The sequence below is a fragment of the Tamandua tetradactyla genome, chromosome 5 (genome assembly GCF_023851605.1).
Source record: "Tamandua tetradactyla isolate mTamTet1 chromosome 5, mTamTet1.pri, whole genome shotgun sequence".
Lineage (NCBI taxonomy): Eukaryota > Metazoa > Chordata > Mammalia > Pilosa > Myrmecophagidae > Tamandua > Tamandua tetradactyla.
Genome location: NC_135331.1, coordinates 11,358,298 through 11,367,295, shown reverse-complemented (window position 1 = coordinate 11,367,295; position 8,998 = coordinate 11,358,298). Strand labels below are relative to the sequence as shown.

Sequence of the window (8,998 nt, the reverse complement as noted above, 5' to 3'; positions counted from 1 at the left end):
GGGGCCAGGCGCGGAGCATGACGGGAAAGGGCCTGTGAAGCAGCTAGGGTGGCGGGAGACCTGCTGGGGCGGGGCGAGGGAGGGGCGGGGGCGGGGCGAGGCCCACGGTAGCCGGGATGAGGAAGGGTGGGGTCCGCAGGGCGGGGCCCAGAGGCGGAGCGAAGCCGCCCAGACAAGGCACTTGTAAGTTTAGTTATGGTTTCCTAACCCCACCTTAGCGCCTATTTAAAATATGCGGATTTCCAGCCCAGGGGATTCTGATTCAGTAGGTCTAGAGAGTGGCAGCCAAGAGTCAGTATTTTTAATAAAGGTCTTGACGCAGCCGGTGTGCGGGCGGAGATTTGGGAGCCGCATTTCTGACGAGACGACATACGGGTCTTTTGAAGGGGTGCGTGAGGATCACGTCACCGTCGTTTTGGTGCTTCCCGAGAGGGGTCCGCAAATAATGTTTGTCCACCTTTTTGTGGTAACAGGGGAAAATAAACACAACATTTTCACAGACGGAAAAAAAACACCTGACAAAAATTAAGTAGGGTGATTTTTTTTTTTGAGTAGGTTGATCTCTAAGTCTTAAAAGAAAAACAAACAAAAAACAAACCCAATCTACTATAACTCTACAAAATGGTAAGGAGAACACAAGACTTAGTGATATCGGTCAAAAGTGGTGGGTTCTCTGCCCCAGGCGCTGAAATGATAAATTCCTGAGACGGGGGTGGGAGTGGGGGGTAGGGGGGTGGGGGAGGTATTTCAAAGAGAGAAAAATTATTGTTAGGTGCGAAATAGATGATCTCATGGCCTAGCTAAAAATCTGTCTCCTGAATTGCAATAATTCTGAAGGTTTTATGGTCCCAAAGGATGGTCAGGTTTTAGGATAATAAGCACAATGACTCAAGATGACAAAATTAGAGATAATCTAATTATTGAGCATGTGCAGGTTGATTACATCCTTAGTCAAGAAGGTATGTCAGCAAAATGGCGGTCTTAATATGATGAGGGGCATGATTTTTAATATTATAATGAGGTATAGGTCATGAATAGGTTGAAGTCTAAGCTACTGCACATGTCAGGCGGGCCCATTTTGGTGAGAGCCAGCTTCCTCTATCAACATAGCTTTGGAATTGGAATGGGTTAGTTCTGGGCTGACTCAGGACCCTTCATTCATAAACACTAGGGGCTGTCTTTAGTGATCATAAGACTCTGAAGTTGAAAAATGGGATACAGCTCTCACAGTTGTGAGAGTCAGTCACAAGGATTTTATAATCACAAGATAAAGACTGTCATTATACAATATTATCAGAGATAAGACACCTGGATTAGTAATTTCAGGTATTTCCTCTGTCTATTCTAATATACTAGAAAGTAAAAAGAAATATCTATATAATGATTTGGTAATCATAATCATTTCTCAATCCTAACTTTTCAATTACATTAGGATGCCCTTCTGTTGTAAACTGGATTATTTATAAAGAAGTACCTGAACCTGTGAATGGTGGGTATACCTTTGACACTCTCCTTGTATTTCAGATGTAGATGTGAAAATACTTATACACATCCTGATATTTATTCAAGAAACACAGTTTACCCATTCAGAAGAATGCCGAAATAGTATATATACTGGTATATTTAATTTATATAGCAAAGCTAAATTATCAAAGTGACATTGTTAGGGCCTTCCTGTGGCATTCCAGAGAAAGTGAATAAAAATATAATTTAAAAAAACATAAAATATCATTGGATCATTCAAATCTATAATACAAATATTTCCAATTTTTTTCTGCCAACTATTGCCTTAGTATCTGTGCCATTTTGAATCTGTTGTGTACCCTAGAAAAGCCATGTCCTTTAATCCTCATTCAGTATTGCTGAATGATATCTTTTTTATTATTGTTTCCATGGAGATGTGGCCCACCCAAGTGTGGGTGGTAACTTTTGATTAGATAGTTTCCATGGAGATGCGTTTCCACTCATTCAGGGTGGGGTTTGCTTACCAGAGCCCTTTAAGAGGAAACCATTTTGGAAGAATCTTTAGAGCCACCAGAATCAATGGAGTCACCAGAACTGACTGAGTCTGCATAACCAGAGACCTTTGGAGATGAAAAAGGAAAACACCCCCTGGGGGGGTCTCATGAAGCAAGAAGCTGGGAGAGAAAGCTAGCAGATGTCACCATGTGCCCTTCCAACTGAGAGAGAAACCCCGAACTTCATCGGCCTTTCTTGAATGAAGGTAACTCTTGTTGGTACCTTAATTTGGACATTTTCACAGCTTTAGGACTGTAAACTTGCAACGTATTAAATTCCCCTTTTTAAAAGTGATTTCGTTTCTGGTATCACATTCTGGCAACCTGCAAACTAGACCAGCATCCGACTGAAATTCTAGACCGTTTTTAATAACTGATGAAATGCTTCCTTTAAAAAAAAAAAAAAAACGGTATTTTTCAACACAGTTTGAAACTTCTCATCACATAACTTCTAAGTCCAGGACTTTTTAATTTTTTTTTTTTAAAAGGGAAAGAAGTCTTTTCTTCTAGACCTCTATTTTCTTTTTATTTCTAATATCTGTGAATCACTTAGTCCTATTTTCTGTTTTGAAATTTTAGGCTGTTTGATTGAATTTGATAAAGTGCCCTATGACTTTAACATTTTTGTCTTTATGATTATATGACCTTTGAGATTCTCTTCAAGTAAAATATTCCATGATTCCAACTGAGACCTGCTGCATGATTTGGTAACTAATCTCATCACCTCTTTCTGTCCAATCTCAAACACTCAGTAGATGACCTAAAAACAATCTATGACATCTTACAAAGTCAAAATGAAGGTTAAGTTAACTCAGATACATTTTGTAAACCTTAGGGAAATTGGAACGAACTTTTCATTTCACGGATTATCCATTTCTGTCAGGTTACACCCTCTTGAATCTGGGTTTTTTCATCTTTCTCACAATGCCCCCTTCTCCCTTCCTTTTACCCAGGCTTTATCATTATGATGTGAAAATAACAGGAGAGGCTAAGTTATTTTCCCATATTTTATCCAGCTGCACAGCATTTGGATTGTATATAAATGTTTGTGATTAAAAATGTCCATCTGACTTTACACCAAAAACATGGGCAACAAAATAAAAAATAGATGAATGGAACCTAATCGAAGTTAAAAACATTTGCACATCAAAGTATTTTATCAGGAAAGTAAAATGATGACCTACAGAATGGGAGAAAGTATTGAATATTCTATATATTCTTTATATAGAATATATAAAGAACTCGTACAACTCAACAACAAAAAGACAACTGTGTTTAATGTACAAAAGACTTGAACAGACATTTCTCCAAAGAAGATATATAAATGACCAAAAAGCAAATGAAGAGATGCTCATTGTCATCAACCATCAGGGAAATGTAAATCAAAATCACAAGTACCATTTCACACCCACTGGAATGGCTACTACTTAAAAAAACAGAAAATAACAAGTATTGGAGAAGATGCGGAGAAGTAAGAACCCTTGTACATTGTTGGTGGCAATGTAAAATAGCGTAGCTGCTGTAGAAAACAATTTGGCAATTCCTTAGAGAGTTCCGTATAGCATTACTCTGACCCAGTAATCCCACCTCTAGGTATATACCCCAAAGAATTGAGGGAAAGGACTTGAGCAGATATTTGCACATCGGTGTTCATAGTGACATTTTTCATAATTGCCAAGAGGTGGAAGCAACATCAAGTGTCCGTCTATACATGAATGGATAAACACAATGCAATGTGGTATATACATAAAATGGAATATTACTTTGCTGTAAAAAATGAAGTTCTGATACATACTACACCATGGATGAACCTTGAAAACATCAAGTTGAGTGAAATAAGTCAGACATAAAGGGACAGATACTGTCTGACCTCATTTATATGAAAACAATATGCAAATTCATAAAGTCAGAAACTAGAAGACAGGCTACCAGGAGCCTGGTGGGGAATGGGAAGTTAGTGTTTAATTGGTACGGGGTTTCTGTTTGGGGTGTTGGAAAAGTTTTGGCAATGAATGATGGGGGTGGAGGCACAACTTTGTGAATGTAGTTAACACTGCTGAATTATATATTCAAAAGTGAACAAAAAAAGGAAATTTTAGGTTGAATATAAGTTATCAAAAAGAAGACATAAAACTGTACAACTCAGAGTTAAACTTTAATTAAACTATTGGTTATAGTTAATAGTATAATTATAGTAATATTGTTTCATCTATTGCATTTATGCACAATGTTAAGATTAGGGAAAACTGTATGTGAGGCAGATATAAGGGAACTCTGTGCTTTCTGCATATTGTTTCAGTACACTTACAACTACTCTAATTTAAAAAAATGCAAAGTCCCATCTGTTTCTCTAGGTTTATTGGCATTCTCAATTCCTTATATTTCTGCCAATTTGGGAAGAGTCAAGGCAGTTCAGACTTTTGGAATTCGGTGTTTTGAGGCAGCTGTATATGAGGATCCTGAAAAAAACGGACACACCGGAGTAGCCAGGGGAAAAGAAAGCTAACACTGGCATCACAAGGCAGTGTCAGCCATTCTTTCATGCTGTTTGGTGTGGTTTAAGGTGAGTTATTATTTTTGTAGTTGTAACCTAGAAATCAGTATTCAAGGGACAATTTTGATTATTGAATCGTTATGTAGATATTTGTTTATGCTTTCTGGTTTATTGATGTAGACAGAGGGAAATAGCTAAAATACCTAAACTGTAATCCAGTTAAACTGTCTGGATCTGTGATAATGATTTATAGCCCTTGTCTTCTGCCCTTGTGATTGTAAAAACCTTGTGACTAATCTTCATTTGTACCCAGTTATCCAGTTTTTCAACTTCAGAGTCTTGTAATCACTAAAGACAGCCCCTAATATTTATTAATGAAGGGCCTTGTGTTAGCCCAGAATTAACCCACCCCAAGTCTAGTTATCTTGGAACATGACTGGCTCTAACGAAGTGGGCCTGCCTGACATGCACAGTAGCTTAGATTTTAACCTCCAAGTCACCTATATACACCTCATTCCACCATTCTGTATATGTTCTCTAAGCATGTAATCAATCTGCACATGCTCAATAATTAGATCACCTCTAATTACATCATCCAGACTACTGTGCTGATTATCCTAAACCCTGCCTATCTTTTTATCTAACAAAACTATCAGAATTACTGCAGTCTGGGGAGATTTTGGGCCAATAGGCCATCTGCTTTCCTACGATGCACCTAGTAAAAAACTCTTTCTCTCTTTGAAACCCCCAGTGTCTCTGGAATTAGTTATTGAGTGTGTGGGGCAAAAGAATCCTCTGACTTTGTCCAGTAATATTGTTGTTCTTATTGTCTTTATTACTGAAGTCACAGATTCTAACCTGCTTACAATTGGGTGAACATTTTGTTCCTGTTAATAAGTAAATCCATCTATCTTTATTTACCAGAGCCAAATATTTTACAAATAAGGAGACAAAATCATCAACTTTACAAAGGGCTTCTAGAAGCTACAGGGAGATCAAGTCTGTGCCAGACAAAGGGTTAACTCAACCACTTGGTTGAAGTGACCAGTGCAGAAAATGATTTCTAGATCTGCCCAGAAGAAATTAATACACGATTGCTCCTCCCCTCCCACACCACACACCTCCTCACCCACCTGGTACTATTCATGCCTTACTCTTCAGATGTTTTCCGAAATACCCAGGGGGCTAAAGGCCTATTTGAGCAGACTCCACGTTCTTGAAAGGCTTCAAATATAGATGTTTGACGTTTTCACAAAATGAAGTATTAGAAATGGTCACAGCCATACAGTGAAAGGATTGAAATATGAATTCCTTGTTTCCCATCCTACTTTCAACTTGCATCCTACTACTGGACCATACTGGTATACAAATGAATTAGTTGGCTATTTAAAAATTACTTTTGTTCTTATTGTTTATAGATTGAAACAATTCAAACACAATGAAAAATGTAGAAAATAACACCACTGTACACTGTGTCAGGAGGTTGCAGTGGGGAGGACATACTTATTACCCCCTGGTCTGCCACTGGAACAGCAGTCCTAGGATCCCAACCCACTCTATGCTTTGCTGGTATGAGGATGCCAGTGAGAGCATGACTCCTCTGGGCACTAGGTCGAACACCATTAACTCACATAGGGAGGAGACAAAGCAAGGTTAGTTTCACCAATGGGCATCGGTCCTCCATCTTCAGGACGTCTCGATCCACAGCCAAGGTCTTGATCCTCAGCTGATGCAGGGATATGGTCTGTGCACACACCCCACTTATGCCATGGTGGAAGGATCCTGTTCCCTCCCCACTGGATACAGATATAGCTGGGGTAGGCCAAGTGTCATAAAACTTACCTACTTCAGCCAGGCTGTCCCCAAGGAATGTTTTCATATGTTGATGGCAAAAAGGAAAAAGAATGTGCCCACAGGCCACTAAATACTATGGGATGGGTTTCTGGCAAGGCACTTGGAGTCAGTACACATTTATTACCCCATACTAAGAGCCAGGCTAAGTAAGGCAGTCCTGAGTATGGGGTTTGTTTCTAGGTCATGGGGAAAGGCAGCAACAGGCTTTGCTCGGACCATCTCCCACACGTTGCACCAAGATTATCCAGAGATACAGATATTTTGTCATGTTTGCTCCATATTTCCTTTTAGTCAGGTTTATTGAGGGATAATTAATATTCAGTAAATTCACCCAAAGAGCATACAATTTTATGTGTAACAGTGGTCTTGTGTAGTATGGAACCATGACCACCATCAAGATAGAGGACAGTTTCATCACCCCAAAATAGTTCTCTCATGCCTCTTTATAGTCAACTTCTCCCACTCTCCCAGCCCCTGGAAACACTTATCTATCTGTCCCTACAGTTTTGCCTTTTCCACACGGTCACATCTGTGAACTTATACCACATGTAGCCTTTTGAGCATGACTTCTTTAACTTAGCTAGCATATGCCTTTGAGGGTCATTCCTTTTTATTGCTGAGAAGTATTCCATATGTGAATATACCACAATTTGTTCATCTGTTTACCAGTTGAAGGACATCTGGGGTTCCAGTTTTTGGCAATTACAAGTAAAGCCACTACAAACATTCATGTACAGGTTTTATGTGAACATTTATTTTCATTTCTTTTGGGTATACACCTAAGAATGAGATTTCCAGGCTTTACAGTACATTTATGTTTAACTTTATAAGATGCTGCCAAACTTTTTTTCAAAGCAGTTGTACCATTTTTGAATTCCTGCCAGAAATGAATGAGAGTTTTAATTGCTCCACATACTCCCAAGCACTGGGTTATGGCTGGTTTTGTTTTCATTTTTTATTTTAGCCATTCTAGTAGGTGTGTGATGGTATCTCATTGTGGCTTGGCTTGGCTTTGAATAAATCCAACAACGTTATAATGGCACATTTATATTGCATTTTAGTTTGGGGATGCCAAAAATATTTATCTGTTAAATGAAACATATAAATGTTAAATACAATGAATCACGTTAAAGAAAGAAAGTAATTTTTCATTTCTTTGTAAACGGTGTTCTAGTTTGCTATCTGCCAAATGCAATGTACCAGGAATGGAATGGCTTTTTAAATGGGGAATTTAATAAGTTGCTAGTTTACAGTTCTAAGGCCGAGAAAATATTCCAGTTAAAGCAAGTCTATAGAAATGTCCCATCAAAGGCATCCAGGAAAAGATACCTTGGTTCAAGAAGACCGATGAAGTTGAGGGTTTCTCTCTCATCTGGAAAGGCACGTGGCAAACACAGCGTCATCTGCTAGCTTTCTATCCTGGCTTCCTGTTTCATGAAGCTCCCCGGGAGGCATTTTCCTTCTTCATCTCCAAAGATCACTGGCTGGTGGGCTCTCTGCTTCTCATGGCTACATCATTCTGCTCTCTCAGAATCTCCTTCATTCTCCAAAATGTTTCCTGTTTTATCGGACTTCAGAAACTAATCAAGACCCACCCAAATGGGTGGAGACATGCCTCTACCTAATCCAGCTTAACAACCACTCTTGATCAAATCACATTTCCAGGGAGATGATCTAATTACAGATTCAAGTTTACAGTTTTGAATAGAGATTATTCTGCCTTTACGAAATGGGGTTTTGATTAAAACATGGCTTTTCTAGAGTACATGCATCCTTTCAGACCAGCACATTCTACCCTCTGGACCCTAAAAAAGACATGTTTTTCCCATATACAAAATACATTAATTTCATAGCAATATCAGAAATGCTTAAACCATTTCAGTAGTGATACAAGTGAAATACAAAGTTAGAAACAGTACAAACTCCTATCAAAATTAGTTACAGGCATGGTTTGTTCTCAGGCAAAATTCTCCTCTGGCTCTGAACTTATAAAAACTCAAAACAAGTTATTTGCTGCCAGCATACAAAGGAGGAACATTCATGGGATACATATACGCATTTCCATAGGGAGGAAGGAACACAGGGGTCACCAGACCCATACAGGTTTGAAAACCCACAGGGCAAAGTCCATTAGATTTCAAAGTCTGGGAATCATTTATATTTGGGGCTTTAGAAAGTGGCAGTCCCACCCTTTCCAAGGGCCTATGTAGTGGCTTGCCTCTCTCTGAAGTAAAACCTTGGGGGACTTTGGGGAGACCACCTTTTATGCAGCTCCACCCTCTCCAAACATTGGGGCTACACCCAGACTCTGCCATCTCCCAGCATGCTCAACCCCTCCATGTGGTAGCAGCCAGGCTCTCCCCAAACCCTAAGGAATGTGCTTTGCCCTCTCCAAGGCCTGAGGTGGCATGACTCTTCCACTGCAATGAGGTGGAAGGCCCATTCTTTGCCTTTGGGGCAAACTCACCCTCTCCACTTGCTTGAGTGGGCCTGCTCTTCTGGCCTGAGGCTTCTTGACTCCAGACCTCAGCCTCCATGGCTTTACCTCTGAAGTTATTTTTACTCCAATGTGTCCTTTCTCTGTCTTTCTATCCCAACCTCGCAATGGCTCTCTTCATGCAAATCCTGCAAC

At 39.6% G+C, this 8,998-nt stretch overlaps 1 long non-coding RNA gene across 1 annotated transcript in view; it reads left to right on the top strand.

The window, feature by feature from the left end:
- Positions 1–96: 96 nt before the first annotated feature.
- The window catches only part of LOC143683612 (uncharacterized), a 46,046-nt gene continuing 37,144 nt past the window's right edge, over positions 97–8,998 (top strand). The window contains exon 1 of the long non-coding RNA XR_013175563.1: positions 97–183. This is a non-coding gene — a long non-coding RNA (uncharacterized LOC143683612). The remainder of the gene's footprint in view (positions 184–8,998) is intronic.